The 22815-nt window shown below is 35.9% G+C and overlaps 1 protein-coding gene across 1 annotated transcript in view; it reads right to left on the bottom strand.

Moving 5' to 3' along the window:
* Positions 1-22815, bottom strand: part of LOC129745489 (ankyrin repeat and BTB/POZ domain-containing protein 2) — a 394509-nt gene that overhangs the window by 57521 nt on the left and 314173 nt on the right. The window lies entirely within an intron of this gene.

Raw genomic sequence — 22815 nt, 5'->3', positions numbered from 1 at the left:
CTTGAGTACATTTCACTTTGGCTGCGGTCATTAGGCTATTGTGGAATCGTACCCTAGGTCTTTCGAGGATTGTTTTGAAGACGTCCGACCCCCGACTCAGTCGACCCGGCTCGGTGGATTAACACCAAACAACAACAACAATCATGATAATCAGCTTAAACCTGTTTCGGGGCATCTACCATGCATATGTTAAAAATCGATTATCGATCGTTTCTGTTTGTTTTCTGTTCTCTGAGCATGATGATGAGTGTGTAAACAATTGATTCTTGTCGTTTTTTTGGGAACAAAACTTTGTGTATGGGAAATGGGTGCTGGACCAACGATTTCCGATCTAACGGGATGAGATTTGAAAAGTTACAAATGCTGTTTTTCAACTAACAACCGTCTTGTATGCATTTAAAAAAAAAATGTACACAAAAGTAATTTTGAATTACGTTTTAAGATTTCAATATTAGCTTGAAATTCAAATGTGTATAAGAAAATTGGAAACACGACTGTTACTATGACACAAAATTAAATTCAAACTGTACGGACGAAAAAAAAACCTTTTAATAGTTAAACTCTAAAAAATGATTTGTTTAATTGACACCTGACATTATAAAACCTCAAATAAAGTAGAGATTTATGAAATACCCCTTCCAAAAAAAAGTTTGGTGATTTTTTTCTATTTGAAAAATACTTTTTTTTAATTTCAATTTCAAAAATATTCGGAAGCAAACTACTTCAATGAAATTCTAGCATCTTTGGAAGGAGTTCGATGTTTTTGGAAGCGTTGGCTGCAATAAAGTCGTTTCTCTGTTCTTACTTTTGTTAAGAACGAAAGTTGTTTAGTTTCTAAATAAAAACAGTCATAAAAAACTGACTTTCAATTCCGGAATAAAAGTTTAAGCAGTTGTTAATATTGTGCTATTCTGTTAAAATTTGTTGATACTTACAGTTTCGGCAGAGGAAATCTGCCGCTCCGTCGGCGAAACCAAAACAGTTTGTTTTGGTTCCGCATGCTTTGAGTCAATTCGCAATTGAAACAATAGCGGTGATGATTGATGATGACAGCTGATGATGGTAAACACGGTACAAATGTTTACATCATCACACTGTGAAGCCAAACAACTCAAATTGGGTTCGTGGTAACACAACAGTGTTGCCAGATATTCTGGGTAAGAATATCAAAGTACTCATTAAGAAATGAGTACTTTCCCGGTTAGGGAATATAAGATGTGGAAGTGACAATTAGCTATCGCTAATTAATATGGTTGTATTTTAATGACCTCACTGACGAAACTGAATAAAGATAACTCTATTCCACCACTGAAACCTGCGTTTTCAACAGGTTATGGGCCCAGGTACGTCTGGAGAATCGGAAAATGAGTTAGTGAGAGGGGTACTCTCAATACTTGCGGTTAGCAAGTTCATCAGCGACCAGTGCAGAAGGACCAGCCAGGTCGATGGACCAGCCACGAGCCAGAGGATCACCGGAGAGAGCCAGCCAGCAGCCAGAGGATCTCCAGTGCAGATACCAGCCAGCGAGATGTCCCAAGCCAGCCAGAAGGTTCCGCCAAAGGTCGAGTCCGGGGAGGTTCGCGGATCGAGAGGGTTACTCTCGATGCCGTCACGAGCCACGCTGCGGTTAGCATGCGTGAGCTCACGTCCGACGGCCGGGAGGATTCCCTGGATCCGCAACCGGGCAGCGCGATGGTCAGGAGGTCCACCCCGGATTAATAGGGTGGTGCTGATAGCCGAGAGGGTTACTTTCGTGCTTTGGTTGTGCGCTATGGTCAGCAGTTATGAGCTGATCCATGCGCAGAGGACCATCAGCGCAGAGGACCGTCAGCACAGAGGCCACGAGATGCTCCAGGTTAGCCAGAAGGTGTCACTGGAGTTCGAGGCCGGGAAGTCGGGTTCCGAGAGGGTTACTCTCGATGCCGACACGAGCAGCGCTACGGTTAGCAGCATGGTTTTATTTCCGACGGCCGAGAGGAAGACTCTCGAGATCTGTAACCAGGATTGGTCAGGTCCGAATGCTCCAGATGGAGGATTAGCCCGTATCGGATATTGCAAGAAGCTGTTTGCCGAGAGGGTTACTCTCGTGATGTGGAGCTACGCTGCGATCAGTACGCGTGAGCTTATCCAAGCCTACAGTATGGTTTTTCTGTGGCTTTGGAGATGTTTTGGGGGACGGTTAGTTGCCAGCAACTTCAGCAACACATCAGAGCCAGATCGGGCTCATGCTGCTGAACGTTGCTCTCCGGCTTTTTGGAGCGCTCGAAGCATTGAAGCAGCAGGACGAAAGTCTATGAAGCTGCAATTCGAGAAAATCGTTCTCATGCTTTTAAGCTGCGCTGTGGTTAGCATGCGCGAGCTTGTCTTCGATATTTGGAAGTTGTTCCGGGTGCTGCGGAGGAGGTGGTTCAGGCGACGGTTAGTTGCCAGCGATTTCAGCCACTTCTTGATTTTTGCGGCATTTAGGACGAGTGTTGCCGATCGAAGTCAGGCTAATTCTCGGAGCCACCGAGAGAGGGCTTTGTTAGCTAAAAGAGGATGCTTTTCTAGGGTTACCAGAACACAACACTCAAGATATGTTGTACGGTCGCACGCTGAGGTTTTCAGCCACCAGAGGCAACGCAAGATTCGCGATTCTGGTGCCCGTCAGCGTAGGGTGCGAAACGAGAGCGACTTCAAAGGTAGCAATGAAGACGATGACGATGATGATCAAGATTCCGTCAATCCCGAGCCGGCCGGAGAACTGGAGAAGCTAATCAACGCTACGTGGCTAACGTAGCCGCTGATGATGAGGAAGAGCAACTTCGAATCGTCAGCAAGCTCAAGGGCCAAAGGGATTGTTTTTCCGGAAGACCATCGCAGCCATGAAAGAGAACGAGATTGGGGCTGAACGAAGTGAGGTTATCACTGAGCGAGCAGCTGTTCAACGATTTGATCGGTTGTTTGCCGTTTTTCGATGATAGCGGAGATTTGGGAAGCGGTTAGCTTATCCCAGGTTACAGGAAACCCATTATGTCTCTGACACGAATTTTCGACGGACGCAATTTAACAATAGTGAGGTTATCACCGAGCAGCCGTTCAACGATTTGATCGGTTGATTGCAGTCATCAGAATATCAGTGCTGCGGTTAGCGCACTTAGCAAAAACCAGGCCAGCCCGACGGATAGGCATTGGCTAGGCCTGAAGCGTGTTCTGTGATACCATCGACGTATGACCATTATGGCGTTGGTATACCGCAGAAACGCGAACACGGATAGAATTCGAGATTTTGCTATCAGGATACGTTGAGAAGTTTTTGCAACGATTCGTAAACCTGTAAGCACACCGCTTGACACAAACGTTCGCTGGACGAAGCTGAACGATGGTGAGGTTATCACCAAACAACCATTCAAAGAATTTATCGGTTGTTTGCAGTATCTGGCGATATCATCGAGGCCAGATATTTGTGCAGCGGTTAGCGCACTGAGTAAATACCAGGTCAGCCCGGCGGATAGCCACTGGCGAGGCCTGCAGCGTATTCTGCGATACCATCGACGTATGACCGATATGGCGTTGGTATACCGCAGAAACGTGAAATTGGAACCACTCATCGGATATGCTGATGCAGATTTTGTCAACGACTCCGATGATTGAAGATCTGTATCAGGTTACGCTTACATGATCTTCGGGAATCTAGTTTCGTGGCCAACGAAACGTCAGCAGACGGTCAGTCTGTCGTCGACCGAAGCTGAGATAGGAGCCCTCTGCCATGCGGTCAAGGAAGGTGTGTGGTTAACAAACTTCCTTGGTGAATTGGGTGTGGTTAGCACTCCTTTCACGTTAATGGAGGACAACATCCCTTGCATCCAGTATCTGGAAGAGGCGCGGACTCATCAGCGGATGAAGCATCTTGATGTGAAGTATGCTTTCATCAGAGACATCATAAGAAGCGGTCAGCTATCTTTGCGACACATCTCTACTGAGGATCAGCCAGCTGATGCGTTCACGAAGGCGTTACCAAGGGCGAGGCACGCGAAGCTGTTCAGCATTCTCAATCTGCGAATTGAGGGGAGGTGTTGATACTTACAGTTTCGGCAGAGGAAATCTGCCGCTCCGTCGGCGAAACCAAAACAGTTTGTTTTGGTTCCGCATGCTTTGAGTCAATTCGCAATTGAAACAATAGCGGTGATGATTGATGATGACAGCTGATGATGGTAAACACGGTACAAATGTTTACATCATCACACTGTGAAGCCAAACAACTCAAATTGGGTTCGTGGTAACACAACAGTGTTGCCAGATATTCTGGGTAAGAATATCAAAGTACTCATTAAGAAATGAGTACTTTCCCGGTTAGGGAATATAAGATGTGGAAGTGACAATTAGCTATCGCTAATTAATATGGTTGTATTTTAATGACCTCACTGACGAAACTGAATAAAGATAACTCTATTCCACCACTGAAACCTGCGTTTTCAACAAAATTATTATGAAATTGTCTGAGGGTTTGATAAGGATAAGGACATTCCAGGTGATTCCAGCACCTAGTTATAAAATTTAAAAATAATAATTAAAGAATTTTCTGTTGCTTTAGTGTTCTTTTCCTAATTCTTGTTAGCTACGCTCTATTTAAAAATTCCGTTAGAAACTAAACATTTGAATTCCATTCACATTTCCGAAACTGTCACGACTTTGTAGAATGAATGACTGCGAAGCGAATGATTGAATAAATCAAATATATTCAAAATCATCATGCAGTTATTCTAAGCCAACCTGGTATTTTTTTACTGTCTGTATTAATAGATGAGGATGAAAGTTTTGTTGTGTCATTCAGTTTATTTTGTGGTAAATGAATTCGACTTTTTCGAACCCTGCCTCTAGGTTCCTTGATTGGCCAAGTGTGTTTAAAAACCGAAAAGGGCCTTTCGATAGAATAAGTTATCCTTTTGTACCAAAACATGTTTGATTGTACTATCAATCAGCTTACCATGTCAAAACTTTGATGTGAATCAATTTTTACAAAAACGCCGTATAATATTTTTAAGCATTTTGTTAAATTTAAACTAAGATGTTCAAACTTTCAGATTTGATAAAAAAAAGTTTGAAAATTGTTCGAGTTCTGTTGCATTTTATATGGAATAACCCCCCCCCCCCCCATTTAAAAATGGCAGAGAGTTTCAATACAATAAATCATCAGAATATGTCAAAACTTATCCAAAGATAAATCATCTCATGACGTAAAATTTTTATTTATAAAAAAATGGATGGAAATAGCTTAAAAACTGTAAACCTATACAGCCATTTTTTATTTATTTTGTATGGGAGCCTCCCATCCGAAGACGAAGTGGTTTGGAAAATTTATAGAAACCATCTCCGACCTCAAAAACTCTTATGTACCTAATTTTACATTTCACACAAAAAATTGTTTGCCAAATCAATAAATCATCTCATGAAGATAAAACACTATTATCAATTTTAATTAACAATGTTCCGTAAATTGCTCAAATTTATCATATTTATTTTTATTTTCTATAGAAGCTCCCCCCGAAAAGATAATAATTTAAATAAATAAATGATATCAAAAACTTCAGTTTTGGCCAAATTTGATCACAATCGTTTAAAAATCGTTCGAGTTCTGTCAAATTTTACAATGAATTTGTAAGGGACCCTCCCCTTTTTCCCAACAAAGAGATTTTTTAATATCCACCCCAAGTAACCAAAAATTCCATAGAACATGCTCTTAAAAGCTTACTCAGCCGCCAGCGGCTTCGGCGTAGTGGTTAGGGTTCAAGTCATCTACGCCAAAGTTCATGAGATCGAATCCCGGTCATGGCATACATAGTACACTTTCTGTGGTCTGGTGGTTTTAGCATTTGTGAGATGCTAGCCATCATTACTTCGAAAGCTGTGCGCTTAGAAAGAGACGAACCAGCCCAAGGCTGAAAGTCTCTATAATAAGAAAAAAAAAAAAAAAGCTTACTCAGCCCCTGTATAGCATTCTATTCAGCTAAAAGTTTAAGTTCTTATCCACACTTTCAAGTTCCATAGCCTAATCTGAGAAAAGCTTTTGCATAATAATTTCAATAAAACAGAAAAAAAGCAAAACAAATCGTTCCCCGTGTTTATTCATTTTGAAATCTTGCAAATCCCAAATATTACATTTCACCTCTTTTTCAAACAGAATTTCATACTTACTTGAAAAATTTTCATGCTCGAACCCTTCCTGTTGAAAACTGAGCACTTTACCTTGGTACCATTACCGACTCATTTTTATGACATAAATTTCAACGAATTGAGGATTATTAAGAATGCTTCTCGAAGTAGGTTTTTCACCAAAAGATTAACAAACAATCACGGAATTAGAGCCAGCAAGATTTGAATTTGAATTAACGAGAGTAGAAAGTTTTTATATTTTTTTTGGTGAAATTTTTCTTGCACCATATATTTTCTTCAACTTGTTTCAACAGTTTGGAAAGAAAGCTGCATAAATTATCAAACAAAGAAAAGTTACTCAGAACTAAGCAAAATAAAACATCTAAGGATTCAAAGCGAAATTCAAAAGGAGGCAATAACCTGGAAATCGTATGTATTTATAAATATTTTTCTTTCCCCTTGTGATACTCATGAATGTGTTGATTATTTCAGTATACTTTCGAAGTTTTGAGTACAAATAAACATATAAAATGATTCAATTTATCGGAACGTTTTGTTGTCCTAGTCTGTTGTCCTAGTCGAAAATCAACACTAAGATAAATCTGTGCTTAGTCGCAATCTTGCCTAATTCGATCTTATTTTGGGAGTTATTTGCAAGATGATTCTATCAATGGATTGATTACCACAGTGCTCAAGTTGGAGGAGAAAAGGAACTAAAAGAATTCCTAATTTGAGATATTTAAACCAGAAGACGATGTTTGTTATGAGGTTTAAAACATTAAACCGATATCCTAGTGAATTTATTAATAAAGACGGTTTCTGTCATTAAGATAAAATTCGGATTTTCAATTATATTTAAAAATAACTGTTTTCTTAATTTTATACTTAAAGCTTCTCTCCCTCAACTCATCTGAAGTTTTCTATATCTTTTATCCTTCTATAATTTTAATCCTGTAAATTCTTTCAATGAGAGAGCATAGGGAAATGGTCACAATTCAATCTTAAAAGCAGCGATATTTTATCTGTGAAGCAAATAATAAAAAAAGGATTGCCATCATCCATCGAAAAATGTTCGTAAAAAGTTCATAAGAATGCTCGTTAGTGAGAAATGGACATTTGGACGTAAAAGGCGACTAGAAAGCACACGGTCCTGATTCTTTCTATAACATTTTATCTGCATTCGCTCGAATATTTGTTTGTATTGAAATCGGACCTATTATACTTGCCATGAAAATGTTCGACATTGTACTCCAAAGTTTGAAGAAGCTTGTTAAAATTTTTTGGCATGGCGGTATTTTTTGAATAATTATTTTTGAAAATTCTTAGAAAAGGTTTTTTAAATTTACGTCTGGCTATAACACCTGACAAACTTCCAATGAAAACTTCCAATGAAATTACCAAGTTGACATAGACGCTGACAAATAAATGTAAACGAAAAACAAAACAAACAGTTCAAAATCAAAGTATGTAGATTAGAAGATGACCATTCATTTGTAAGATGTAACTATAATTGAAAATTTAGTTTGGATGTTTAAGAAGAATATAATTTCCATGTCCACTGAAGAGAAACGAATACCAGATAGTGTTCATTTTTCGGACATTTTAACGTTCCCGGAAATTGAAAAATAGAATGGGACTATCACCGGGAGATCCCGGGATCCCAAGAAAAAAAAATAGCAGAATATAACCATTTAACCCACTACTGCTCAGTGAATACAAAAAAAAACAAGTTTAAAACAATACAGTAGAAACTTTTAAAAATATAATGGTACAATATCAAATACTGTGCTGAGAAAAATACATAAATTAATCAGTTTGAATAGGCACTCAGTAAAATAAGAAATCAAAAAAACAACAGTTGGTGCTTCTTGCTGCCAACATTTGACAAAATTAAGAAAAAATTTTCACTATCGGTATGAGCAAGGTTTTTTGAAACACGAGGTTTGTTTACAGACATAAGATTATTTGCTCATGTTTTTCTGTGGTTTTGTTCGTAAACAAACTCCATGAGTTCCGCAGTTGCATAGCCTTAAGAGTCAAAATGGCTGAATCGGGAATTTGATATACGATAACACCTCCTATACACACCTTGGTTAGAAGTTGGTTTGCTAGACATCAGAATAATTATCAAATCATCAGATCTTCATTATAATCAGAAAACAGCTCATTTGTCCCAAATAGTATGCTTTTTGTCGATGATTTCGCTACTGTCCACAGCTTGCTAAACGGAAGTTCTAAATAATGTTGCAAAATAGAACATTCCAGTTCTTCTCAAAGTGTTTCTCGTATTCTCGTATGAACAAAACCAATTAAATGCAATTCAGTACTGACAAGTTAACATTTTTACACGAAAACAGTAACGAGGTTCTATTTTTCGATACTTTTTTCTGTGTCGAAACGTGTGTCCATGACCTACTTGATAAGATATTTTCAGTCAGAGATGGTCGTTCATTTGCGGTTATTTGTGAAGATGCTCCTGTTGAAGGTTAATTAATGGATTTTCAAGGGAAGTTGGCACGAAATTGTGTATGCAAGTCGTTGCAAAACTCGACATTTTTAGCTCTTGACGTGATTATCCAACGAAGCATGCCATATCCAATTTTTCCAACTGATTGCATACATTATTTTTTTTATATTCAATGATTAAATCTATGAAAAAAAATTAAGTCAAAGTGAAACATCAATGAAGAGCATTCATTTTCTTTGCTGAATCTTGGGGAATTTTTTCATTTAGAGTGTGTAAATTTTTTGAAATTTCGCACTTTTTATGGGTTTTAGGAATCTCCGGGATTTTTCAATCGCTACCCGGGATTCGAGAATTCACGTTTTTTTTTTATTTTCGGGAATTATGAAAATTATTATAAAAACTCATGTATGGAGTCGTTTGTATATATTTTTGGCATGAAGATAACACCAATTGGCATCGAACAGTGTAATCTTTCCTTTGTCTGTATAACAAGATGATGAGACACAAGACAATTTTTATTAATTTTTTAAGTTTTCCATCATTTAAAGATCACAACAAAACTCATAGTTTTCTATTGTAAATAAACTGTTTATAAAAACTGTGAAGTGAGCAAGTGAAACATTTTTTAAACTTCGATAAAGTCAATATAGTTAAAGAGTCTTGTTAAGCCCTACAAAATTGTCTTAAATCTCGCAGGTTTAATGTTTAAATAAAAAAAAATAATTCACTAGATATCACATAATCCATCTGATAATTGCTTTCATCGGTAGTTCAATTTAAAATCAAATTTTCACAAAACCTATCCAAATGGCAAGTGCAACACTTACGGATGATTGCCTAATCGAATTTTGATAACTACTGAACTATAGGAAGCACGGGGAAGACATGCTGCTCGCTCGATCGTCCAATCCTATCCAATATGATAGGGGTTTTCCGAGAGTAATCAAAAGCTAATTTGAAGGTGAACAAGAGATTCATCTCCAGATGCCTAGGGCACCTACAGCGATGATCTCCTCACGTCTCAGCGTCTTATCGATGGATGATGGTGGCGCAATGAGCATCGGACACAATCGAGAAGATACTTTTCACTGGAATGCATGTAGGTACGGTAGGTCTTCCGTCCTAGTAAAAATGCGGCGGTACATTTATTACTTTTAAATTGATGGTTGATGGATGGCGTCTTCGATAGAATCATGTTCCACGAGGGCTGATGTGCAGGTTCAGACTTTAATCTGCTCCCGACCTTCAGATTCGATCCCAAAGACAATTTAGATTCAACGTTCGTAAATGAACCTGGATCAGATAAACAAGTTTTTTGAACCTTAATCTTTCCAAATGATGATAGAATTTTCACACATGTCTTGTAGAAAAATCGCATAAAAATTTGAGGTTATCATGCTGTATCTGGATTTCTTCTAGTTTCAACCTGGATTTCTTGATTTTTTTCCCTAAAATATTTGATTATGGGACTGTATTTAGCACTTTTTGGTCGTTCAACCTTTCGTTGTCGAATGCTTTCACAAAGCTTGATAAATGAAACAAATCAGGAAAGAAAACGTCTCAAAATCAATCGTTTTCTTATTGGCCAGATTTGCCATATTGTTGAATGTCATGGAGTGGTATGCAGAGAACAACGTCCATGAGGTTTTCATGGAAAATGAGCCTTCTCAGCATAAGGAGTGTATTCGAAAAAAAAAATCTGACACTTAGTTTTGTTAATAACTTTTGTATGCACGAATGAAAATTGATGAAATTTTCAGTGAAGCGATAGATGGCGCACGTGAAGCCCAAAAATTAAAGGCGATGAACTTCTTCATTGGGTACTATCTCAAAAAACACTTGTCAGAACGTCACAAAAATAAGCACATGTAAACATTACGTTACTTAGCTTCACAGAAATTTTCATAAATTTCCAATAATACATTTAAAAGTTGTTCTCAAAACAAAGTGTTGCATTTTTTTCGAATATGTTCCTTAGGAGCCATATTACAATAAACCCCAAGTTAACCGATTAGTATTTTTCTACAAGTACCAAACTTCAACAGAATTTTGTTTCAAGAACTATGAAGACAAAAATCAACCAATTTAAATTTTGGCCACCTCTAAGATGAATATAGAAAATCCTAAATTTGTACCAGTTTATATGAGTATGATGAATTCTCCCCCCAATTTTTTAATCAAGATTGTAATTCAAGACGAGCTTGATGTTGTGAAGAATTTACTATCTTACTATCTTATATATAAAAATGGAGGCGTAAATACAGTACCGTTCATAATTGTATAGAAATTTCAAGCACGCGCACTGTCTAGTCTGATGATATTTTTTAATCAAATTTTCTGTGTTAGATAGATCAACTATCACACTATTATATTACAAATTTGGAGCTTTTTAGAGTTTATGTGGCCTGAGATTCAGTAATTCTACGAGAATCGGACTTTTTGGTCTTTTCTCATTCAAACTGCAATATCTCAGAAACTACGCTACATTTTTCATTGAAATTTTGCAGAGTGATTGAAAAAATATTAAGCTAGCATGTCTGAAGTTTATGAAAAGTTCTATCGATGAGATCAAAAGTTACGCGATGTACGTACACGAACTACTCTTCCATTGGTCATCCGATTTGCATGCATTTTTTGTTGTTGTGTTCGTTTTTGCGCTGAGTAGATCACAATTAAAAATTAAAAATTAGTCACAGATTACTAAAATAAAAATAGAAACAATAACTTTAAAGTTTGAGGAGATAGAGACAAAATATGTTTTTCAAAGTTGTAGATATCTTCAAAATGTTAAACTTTGCTGAAATAATGAGAGCTATTTCTTTATTCAGTGCAGAGTTATAAAGCTTATAGTTTAAAACATATTAACAATTTGTTTTTTATACTTACCTATTGTAAGTTTTGAATTAAAATAAATATGATGTGCACAACATTTGTTGAGACACTAATAGATGTTAAGTCTCTTCCCTTCCGAAGTTATAGCAATTTCAAGTTTTATTTCTCCTTAATTTTGCTTACTTCAAGGGTACAATGGGGCAAGTGGATTCATAAACAAAATACCACATTTTGAAACTCGATTCCAGTATTACAAATTAAACCAGAGACTATTTGTCTTCATGCGTCAGTTGTTGAGTACGGTGAAAACTTAGGGAAATCGTGGTGAAAAAAATTAGCACCAGATTTAATCACTTTTTAATTCAGATCATTTTAACTGAGCGCTAAGTGGTGTGCACCATTTGATAAAGCGTCAAACGTTACACTAAAAACATTGTTGTGCATCTTTTTGCAATATTATCGATTGAAACATCGAATGAAATAAAACCTTTTATCAATTTAGAGGAAGTTGCGGCAATAGAAGCAATTATAACCTTCGAGTTTTAGAAATAAATGATACCACTAGCCACTTAATTAATCAAGAATAAATCAACAAAAAATTTACATTCTAGGAGGTTCCCACCGGAATTTTTTTTTTTCGATTATAGTCGTTTTACCATCTTTATGGCATTCGCGACTTAGTTTAGTTAGCTGCATTTAGTTCTGTTTTACTCCATTGAATAAACAAATTTAAATTTTAGGGGAGATTGGACCAAATGACCCATTTTGGCACAATTTAGAATAATTTTGTCTATACCAACCGGTTCAGCAAACATTTTTAGTTCATAAATTAAATAGCATATTTATTTATTTTTCGGATGTGGATTGCTACAATGGAAACTATTTATAACAGCACAGCTGAAAACCGTAGGAAAAATCGAGTTTTTTTCAGCAAGGATGAATAAACTGAATTGGGTACCATTTTTGCTCGAAAATCTCCACTGTGCAACGTTTTGAAGAAACCTAACTTAACCTTACCTTCTTTCCTTCTCTGATTTTTTCGATAGAAAATATTCAGTCAAAATTAATAAATTATTTCTTCTACAACTTATACCACACTTCATAGATCTTGATCTCAAATTCCGATTTAGATTGACATAGTTAAGTTCTGCTGGAAATCTTAAGTTGTCCAGTTCTATTGGTTAATTAATACATTTGATAATATTTGATAATGACGTGCATAAACTGTTTTTAGCTTCCCTTGATTGATTATGAATCACTCGTTGCAATAAAATTACTTAAGCTGATGGCTCTTTGTTAAAAACGCAAGTAACGAACCCTCGACAAACCTCGTAACAAAATTGATTCTACATAACGATTGTTATAACAATTTCCCAGAAGTTGACAACGAAAAGGAATGCGAATGAAAAAAAAACAACACTAAATCAATTCCTAACCTACTTAAAAATGGCTTTGATTGAAGAAAATTAAAAATGAAAAAATTGACCCCCATCCGAGACACAATAGGGAAGGTGCCGGGTAGGTGGCATACGACCTTTTTCTTGCCCTCGTCTCCGCGGACACCGAGGAACTACAACACTTTGGCTACGCATTTTGCTGTTGTCGTTGTTACGACAATGCCGTTATTTCACGCCATCCATTCGCGGTCGCCATTCCCAAAAAAAATCGAAAAAATAACGATAGAAATGTCCGATCAAAACCGATTGTCGGGCTGACTGACTGACTGAATGACTGACTGACTGACTGGCTGACATCTTCGCAGATGCTGGTGCAATAGCCCAAAATTTGCATTACGTTCAAATTGGCTCTGATGGCCAGCTGATAGGTACCAATTATTTCAACTTCCAAAATGGGTACCCGAAAGAGTCTTTGGCGGGTTTTCTGTATTTTTGGGGTCTGCTCGGCGAAGCATTTCGAACCTACCTATCGTTTGAACAAGATTTGATGGGTTGTTTGTTTTATTTGAGGCGTTTAGGTGCCGTGGATCAGCTGCCAGTAGTATTTTGGCAATTTAAGATGGGTTTAATTTGGTGCCAATAATCGACGCTTTTTGTCCTACACCCTGTGATTATATTGTGCTTTAGTATTGACATGTAAAATGGCGGTGATGTAACCTGTGATCGAGACATATAAACGAAATAAGAACCGGTGGATTGGTTTAAAATAATTTTGTAAGCTTTGAACACCAAATGTAATCATCCTTATGTCAGTGTTAATCTCTAGATTTGTCTTTCGAACAATCATTTCTAATTTGTTATTTATAAAGAAAATTGATTTAACCTTGCTAAGCAAATCAGTTCTAATAGACGCAAAACGACGTAAATGTCTATCGGCATTTTTTCTAAATAAATTTAATCATTGAATATATGTAGACATCATGAGGATAATTGACTGTACCCATGAGTAAACAATAAATAATTGTTGGACGATTAGCAGTCTCCTTGGCGCAGCTCATGAATATTGCTGATGATTGAAGCAAGAAATTTGCCCGAAAACCAAAAATAATAAACAACCCACTGCTAATTATCCGTTACACTTTGCCTACACGAGGCTGTGGTATCGATCGTTTTATCTATAATCCAAAACACGATTATCGTTCATTTTCCTCTGACCGTTGGAGCTGATTTTGGGCATTTTCATATCTACCTACAGAGAGAAATTATCCGACGAGAAGCCCTAACTATCAGTCAGTCGGTCAGTAAGCTAATTTGGCCGAGCATATGCAATACCTTCCTATACCTAATGGCGGTTGAATTTGAGTTCGAAACTGCGTTATAGATTTTGGAAACGCGAGTGCGTATGTATATGTATTATGTGTATAGCACCAAACCGAATAGCGACAGTTTTACTAGCGACACTTTTTACTAGCGAGATTTCTGTCATTCGCTGGTTTGTTATTCTTTTTTACAGTCCAGTAGGCGATTTAAATGTCGTACACAAACATTTTTCACCTTATTTACTGTTTGTTTTCCTTAGGCTATCAGTCGCATGCTTCAAGTCTCCTAGGAAACTGGCGATGCGTCGTTATGATTTTCAAAGTCGCGACGTATGCGATGTGTTGCTAGTAGACAAAGCTGCTGTGGTTATTAGCGCTCATGTTTTGGTTTTTATCTGCATGTATAATAAAAGGAAAAGTTGTTTTCTTGCTGCAAATTGAGGTTGGTTAAAGCCACTGGATCCAGTTCTTAAAAGACATCGATATGTTTAAATTTTTGTAAATATTTGTAGTAGGCTAAGATAGTTTAAAGCGTTTGTATGTATTCCGTTTGTTTTTATCGTTTTAAATAATAAAGTAAAGACGCGAAAGACCTTCTTTGTTAGGTTAAATGCGTCTATAAATTTAAAAAAAAAGCCACTGGATCATAAGAACAAAGTTTAAATAAAAGAGGTAATATTCATCCATTTAAACGTTATAATCGATTGATTTCTAATGATAAAGTTCAGTTCAACTATTAAACCATAAAATTTTAATTTTAGTCAAATTGGATTTTTGAGCTTGAGCTTGCCATCAACTACGGTCAACCTACGGCCCCTCCTGGCCAATGACATAATGGTTGCACTCCGTTATTGATTTGAGAAATTCACCATTGCACAATGAACCACATGAAAGGTGCTGGGAGCAAGCAACACAATCTCACTGTACAATTTTGAGAATCTCAATCTTTAATATGAACCAATAACGACGCCGGCCAAGTCCATGTAGTCGATAGAAGGAAGGGAAGTGCAGCACATGTGATGATTTGTTTTGCGGAGACGCCATCCCTCAACAAATCTCACGCTGAGTGTTTAGGGGTCAAGATAATGTGGCATGGCCTGTCACCTTGGTAAGCGAAGTAGCCACTAAGCCTATGCTCCTATGCTCCTAATATTCCTAAGTTTCCTATCGAAACTTCTATTTTCTCCTATTGAGGCGATAGTAAACGATGAGATTTTTATTTTCAGAGAGTGTCAGCAAATTTCAACAAATTTTGAAATTTTACTAAGGTTTTTTCGCAACTTAAAATTGTGTAGCTCATTCCCTAAACTTATTGAAACCAACTACAAATAATGCTTAAATTGCAAGAGCATTTTTATTATTGCATTAAAAGTTTTAATTGCATACAAGCCTTCTATTAGCAACAAATATAGGAAATTAAAAAACGATTCATAAATACAATGTTGTTTAGATAACACATTAATGCGATTGATTTATATCAATTTAGAATTCTATGGTGCTATAATTTATCATTTTAATTAATACATTTTTCGTTGGAACAATTCCATCAGTCCATTAAATGTCATCTAATCCACAATAATTAAAAAAACACTATATAAGAAGAAATGCATTCAAAATTCATAAAGTTCAATAACAAAAACAATGGTCTGGTTATCTTGAACAAAAAAAAACAATTAAATGTACTGTATTCTTACTTTTACAAATTAAGGAAAGAATGATCTTTCATGAATCAACCTTAATCAGAACCATATCCGAATACAGACTCATTATTCATCTACCATACTCAAAATATAGGTAATTCAGATTTTCATTAAATTATAATATCCCAAGTCATCCTTCGGAGAAGGACAATAAGAGCCGTGTTTTTCGGAAGAGCGATTTCGCATTTGATATCTTCAACTCTAGTAACACAGCAGGATGAATAAGAAAGGCTATTGGTTAGCAAGATCTATAACAAACAGTTAATTTTGTTTCAAACGTATGTGATCATGGTCACATTTTCATGAAATAATAGAGGATATCAACTACCGGATTTGATATACGAAATAACTAGAAAATGCACCACGACATATTTATCGAATAACTATTTTTACTTATCATTGGACAAAATTGCCCAAATACCTTAAAAATCTTTCGAGTCCAATCGAGAAATCTGCGTATAGTGTGAATAATTCTAACGACGAGCATGAATTTAAATTATTGTCAATGAAGTTTCTGGTACACAGCAAAAAATTTCTAAAAGTATATGGAATCTAAAACACGACTGACACGAGTGATCTAAGTTTTCACAAGTGTAATTACAAAAAGATGTAATTTTCCACTCCTTTTGATGTAATTTTAATCTTTTTTTCAAAAAGCGAATAGAAATAAATTGTTTTGCTATAATTTTACATTCCGTGATGTAAAAATAAAGCGGTCAATAAAATTTATATCACAAACAGTGTAAAATTATATCTGTTTGATTTAAAACTGAATAACATTGTTTGTCTGTGCCATTTTCCGGTTGAAACATTGTGTGAAAACCGAGTATCTTCGTTCCAAGACGCAGCTCCTGCATCCTTTATAGTTTCCTAAAAGTGGTAGGTTTCTCAAGAAAAAAACAAACGAATGATGTTATTGAAACTAATCAGTTTTTTCTCGATTACAGCGACCGCAGATTTTGCAATGGCAAGGATTCGGAATAGGATTGCCTGGAGGAAAATTTTGCCTGAGCAATCCGAGTGAGTAAAAACCCCATCCTGACCCGGCAGTCTCCTGTGAATCCGGACCATAACTGTCCGGAACGGAATTCTCTTTGGTCCCCCAGTGAAACTGATTGTTAAAATATCAGGGAGTCCTTTTTCTTTATTGTTGTTGTTTTTTTTATTTTGAAAAAAAAGGAAAATAATTGTAAACAGTTTTTTTCCTTTTCATAACACTCATAATATTTGAATATTTCATAATAATTGCAAATATCCGGAATTAAAAATCTAAAATTTTACATCGCTGTGTATTTTTACACGTCAATAATCTCTTTTCGTGCATCGTTTTTGGTCTAAATTTACACGCCTCGGTGTAACGATGATGTAATTTTAGATCATAAACGATGTTCAGTTTTCGTTTTCGATGTTTCGATTTCAATCTAAAATTACACGAATTTTTCTTGCTGTGTAAGTTAACTTGGTATCTGGATTGGTGTTGGTTTTGAAATGCTGCTTTTCCTCCCTTTAGAGAATGAAAAAAAAATAGTAAAATTATTGATCACGTATTAATTATCAATCATTTTGAACTTTTACTGTTACACGTTTTTTCACGTTTTGGATTCTTCACAGTTCAAGAGGAAAAGTTTTTAGTAAGTGTGAAAATATTTCATGAAATTATCATATTTTTGAAAATGTAATATTAAAATTAAAAGCCAAATAAGATTTCATCAAGAACTCTAGTAATGCAATTCAGAGATGTTAAAATCGCGAGTCTACATACTCGCACTTTGCCCTTCTTTGCAGAACGATTTTATTTCGTTAAACTCAATCTGCAATGATGCTATCTAAAGTTCAACTCGGAAAGCATCAGGAAGTAAGCTTCGGGTAAACTCGCCCAAGTAACACACAAATTTCAGATTGGTTTTATAATTTTTATACCCTCGTTTATATGCGATGTATAATATCTTATAATGGTTTAAAACGCATTTCATGAAAACCTTTTTACAACTAGTCTCCAGGACATCTACACGCGTATAATATTTCCAACTTATATAACCATATTAAACTTTTCAAATTTGATTTTTATTTGGCCCTTCGAGTATTCTATAAAACATTCATATACTTGAAAAGATCAACGATTTGATATTATCCTAGAAAACCATCCTTTGAACCTTTTTTGATATATAAAAGCCCTTTCAAACCGATTTGTAGTATTTGTGTTCTTATACGATCATTACAAGTCGCATAGGTTTTAAAACTGGAAAATAAATAACTTGTCGTGGCGTCTATAAGCCGTTTATAAAGAACAAAAACTTCTATAGACTAAAAGGGTTTTATAAAAGTAAGTCGTCACGTAATCGATCAAAATATCAACAATAGAAAGTTTTCGATGGAAAATTTGCAATAATCCATATTTGTGCATCTTTTGGGAGCAACGAAGAAGGAAATTCAGCTTTGCAATCATCAGGAACGGCTTGCTGCATAATGTATTACCTTATGAAAGTGCGTTGTGTTGGAAATCTCAAGTGCAACTATTTTGTTTGCTCTGTACCGCAGACAATTTTCAATTTTTGACAATCGAAAAATGAGCCGCAAAAGTGAAATGTGTGGTGTAAGAAAAATAAATGTAACATTGTGACAAAATTATCAAGTGAATAAATAGATGATGTAAAAAAAATCAATCAATTTATTATCCGTTCCTTCTTCCGCCAACATATTCCAATAAGAAAGGTATAATAAGGTCAACGGAATCTTCCTTTAAGAATATTTTCCAAATTCTAAGTCCCCTTCCAGCCTTTTTGTATTTATAAGATCTTTTAAAATGCTTTAAAGAAACTATTCAAGCCTATAGCAGGTTTGTAGGAAAGATTACAAGAATGCTATATAACTTTGTCAGTTTATAGAATGCCTTTCAGGGTTCCTTTTAGAATTCCACATACTTTTATAAATCCTAAAAGTTATTTAAAAGTGTATTCGTTCTATAAACAATTTTTAGAAAACAAAATCGTTTTTTAAGCGTTTATTAAGGTCTCTTATAATTTTCATATTTCGGCGCCATTAGACCAGGCCCACCAATGGTTGCTAAACCTCGAATCGAGTACATTCAGCAACATATTTATCAACCCATCATCGCACCAACAGTTGCTAACTTGATTCGAGAAATAGCATTCGAGCAGTAGGTTGTTACAGGATGCGTTTATGTAGCAACCCGGTAGTAACGCAGCCGGTAGTCGCTATCAGAAAATAAACAAACACAAATACCTACCTGGATCGCAACAATGGGTGCGAAAACCAGTAAGTAGATAAAAACGCAACCGATCAAAACATCTAAAATACCGACCAATTTAGCAACGCCCGGTGGGGTTGGTCTTAGTAAGACAAATAATGGTGAATTTATAAATAATATTTTTCTATTTTAGATCCTCATTCTATTCATGTTTTATTACTGGCTTTGCATCATTATGGTCGGGATAAAGTTGAAAAAAAAATTTCTCAACTACGAAAAAATTCAATATTTGGAAAAAAAATTTCGATTTATTTCATCAGATTTTTATTGTTTAAAAGAGCGATTTATTGTAGGCCCATTATTCATTTCAAATTATCTCATACATATTTGCTATAAATTTTAAGGCGCATGCTAATTTTCAGTAGGTATCGAACATTCAGGGCGAGAAAATAATATTAGATTTCTTAACAGAGTAGTGACATACTTTTGATTTCTTTTTTTATTTATGATTCGTATGTGATTTTTTATTGTTTTAATAATTATTATTGAAACCTCCATTCCGGAGCAGAAATATTTGTAGATGAAAATAATATAGTGAATAAGTTTCATTAGGGAAATTAATAAAGAACTTCAAAAGTTGATTTGACTTGCCAAGGGTTTATAATTTGCTCTACAAAACATACTGCAGAGGGGCCTTTTTGTGCTTCTAACTGTCGTATTGGTGTTTTATAGATTCTTATATAACCGAACGCGGTTTTATAACTCCAGTTTATAGTAGGAATGAAGTGCTTTAAAAAACCTAAATTGTTACTTGGGTCGGCAGGAGTAAACAGCAATCGGGGGAAACATCAGCGAAGCAAACGAACAGTTCTGCGAATTAAAAAACAAATCGTTTTCGTTCGGCAGCCGAACACAACAATCGGACAACGCATGGGGGCGTGGCTAAAATTGATAGATACAAGGGAACGGGAAACGAGCGAGAGAAGGGTGCGAGGAATGTTAACTCGGTCCGTCGGGCAACGATCGCTCGTGAGCATTCGTGTACGGTAAGCATCGTTCTGTTGTTTCGTTGGTGGGATTTTATTCCTGCGAGGCATGGAAAACATCAATTCGGAACTGTTCTCTTCGTTTTGTGTGCAATCGCGTCATGATTAGAACGAAGATAAAATCAATCTGCACATAACAAGTTAAACTCGGAAAAAATCAGCCGAATGATTCTTTCCGAAGCGAGTCTACACACCGCTGATGCAATTCAAATAAAAATTAAAAATAAAAACTTTCCTTGCGTAACAGTAAGAACTAGAAATCAATCAAAGTAGCCGTAGTATTTAAAGATTTGTCTATTCGAAACCACACATTCCTCCCGTTTTACGATGAAACCGTACTGACAGAATCATGCCTTAAGAATAATTAGAATAATCATGCTTATAAAAAAGATCATAATTAGGTAGAAAAAGTTGATATTTAAAATTAACTTAGCTGTGGTGCTGTTGTTCATGGTTTTGCTGCATGCTAGTAGGCCTCCATGGTTGATGATGATAGTTTAGCTTTTTTCTTGTTGAGCCTGTAATATTTTACTCAGCAAGCATATCACGTTCACTATCTGGCCGCTGTCACTTATTCAATTCAAAAAATTTCCGTAAAATAAAAAAAACCCAAATTAACATGTAACGAACTGCAGAGGAACTCGAACTGGAAAGCTTCGAGTTTCGATGTGCTATAAGCATGCAAACCACTGGAACCAAATCTCTGTTTTCTTAATGTTTCTTAAGATATAATGAATAATTTTGTGGGTTTTTTTTTCCAAGTGTGACATCAGTTGGAAAGCAAAAAACGGGATAAATATTTCATATTTGGACTTCAATGCGTCAAGTCTCAAAATGTCTGTAGCTCAGCAATATTATTTAGATCAAATAATCATGTACCTAAATATGAATTGCTTCAAGCTGTTTTATGACCATGCATTACTGAATAACCTCGAAACTGCTACCCTTCATCGAAAAATGTTCCCATCCATAACTTAGCATTCCTATGCGTAATGGCTATCATAAGTTTATTGAGTTCACCCAAAGTTTTATAAAACCTACTAGCCAGCGACATAAGAAAACGCTAACAGGGACAAACACTGTTATAGATAAATGACGCAAAACGTGAGCTAATAAGGTGTGTGTGTTCAACACGCACCGCGGCATGCGTCGTAAATGAACAACATGAATGAAATAACGCATCGATTGAACGGACCCTTCGAACGAATGCCTTTGGCTCTATATCTACTAGAATTGTTACAAAGTGCCAGTCTCTTCGATCACAAAGCTTTATGAGTATCGATTTTGACAGATCAAGTCTCAGTGAGAACGATCTGTTGCTCTGTCACAAATGACAGCTATCAATCTTAGACAATATGCAACTTCAGCAGGAAACGTTAAACTTCAGTAATCGTGCACCAGAAACTGCTCTCATGTCAATTCCGGTAGTCGTTCGATCGTTAGACATATGACTTTGAAGTTTTGACCGACTGAGCGAGAGGTGGATTTTTTTAAACTTAATTTTCCTTTCAAGTATTGTTGGATTTAGTCAGCTAAAAGATTTATTTCCTCTAGAAGTCAGTTTCCAGTAACTTTTCACTTTCAAAAGGCTTTTCTTATTTCCTGAGCAGGAAAGCAAAAAGATGTCTTATTTAGTTTCCAAGAAAAAGTAACAATCTTACGTCCCACCATCCGCCGTAAGTAGCGTAACAATTTAACGTTCAACTGCGTTCAGCTCATCTTTTTTTTCCTACGCGCCGCCATAACAACAATCAACCGCTAATTAATTAACTGGTTAATGTTATCGTTGCGGGTTGAATCTTTCGAATTTTTGCCTCTCTCTCTTGGGGTTTTAATGTTCAATGAAGTTCCCTCATCATCGAATCTTAGATAGCAATGAGACCAACCACCAGCAATGAACTCGTGGTAAACTCGTGGTGGTCGGAAGAAAGAAGCAGCCAATAACAAAAAAAGAGAATCTCCAAAAACAATGGGTGCGAAAATTGTACCCGAAAAAATGGCCAACATTGCGTGATCCGAACTGCGATGGTGCGGCAACTCGGTCGGGAAACAATTCCGCGAAAGATCCGATTCGTTTTGCGCTGAAAGTGTGTGCGTTTTTTTTTTCTCTCCCGTTAAATTGATCGAGATGTAATAGGCAGTTGATAAAATTTCGAAACCTAGAGATAGCGAGACCGGTCTCTATTTGGAGGTTTTTGAATCAATAAATTAAAACAATAGATCACTTTTCGGCTGCTTAGTTGGGAAATTACGACTTTTTATTTTAATAGTTGGCATTTATTCAACAGCCATTGCTTGAAACGTTTACAAAAAGATTATGTCTAAAAATCTTATATTTAGTTCCGATTAAAACCGTTTACCACAATAGAATGATGTTCAATCTACAAAATTCGGAATGATTCAAATTAGGAACCATATCGGTTAACTAAAGAATTATTATTATTAAAATTACGGTCAAATATTGACTTGCAATATCGAACAACTTTATTGAATCAATTCTGGTTTATATAATTCGGATTTGTTTAAAAATTTTACAGTTTGAAGTTTGAATGTTAATATAGGGTTCGTCGTTTACTTTAACGTTTAAGTTTTTTGTTATTCGAAAAAAGACTTCAATGCTTCAGACTTAAGAATAGAAACGATTGAACATTTAAAAAAATGTAATAAAATTTCAAGTATTAAAATGTCCAAAGGTTTATTTGAATATAAGTTTT

Source organism: Uranotaenia lowii, chromosome 2 (genome assembly GCF_029784155.1).
Source record: "Uranotaenia lowii strain MFRU-FL chromosome 2, ASM2978415v1, whole genome shotgun sequence".
NCBI lineage: Eukaryota > Metazoa > Arthropoda > Insecta > Diptera > Culicidae > Uranotaenia > Uranotaenia lowii.
This window is presented reverse-complemented; position numbering and strand designations above follow the sequence as displayed.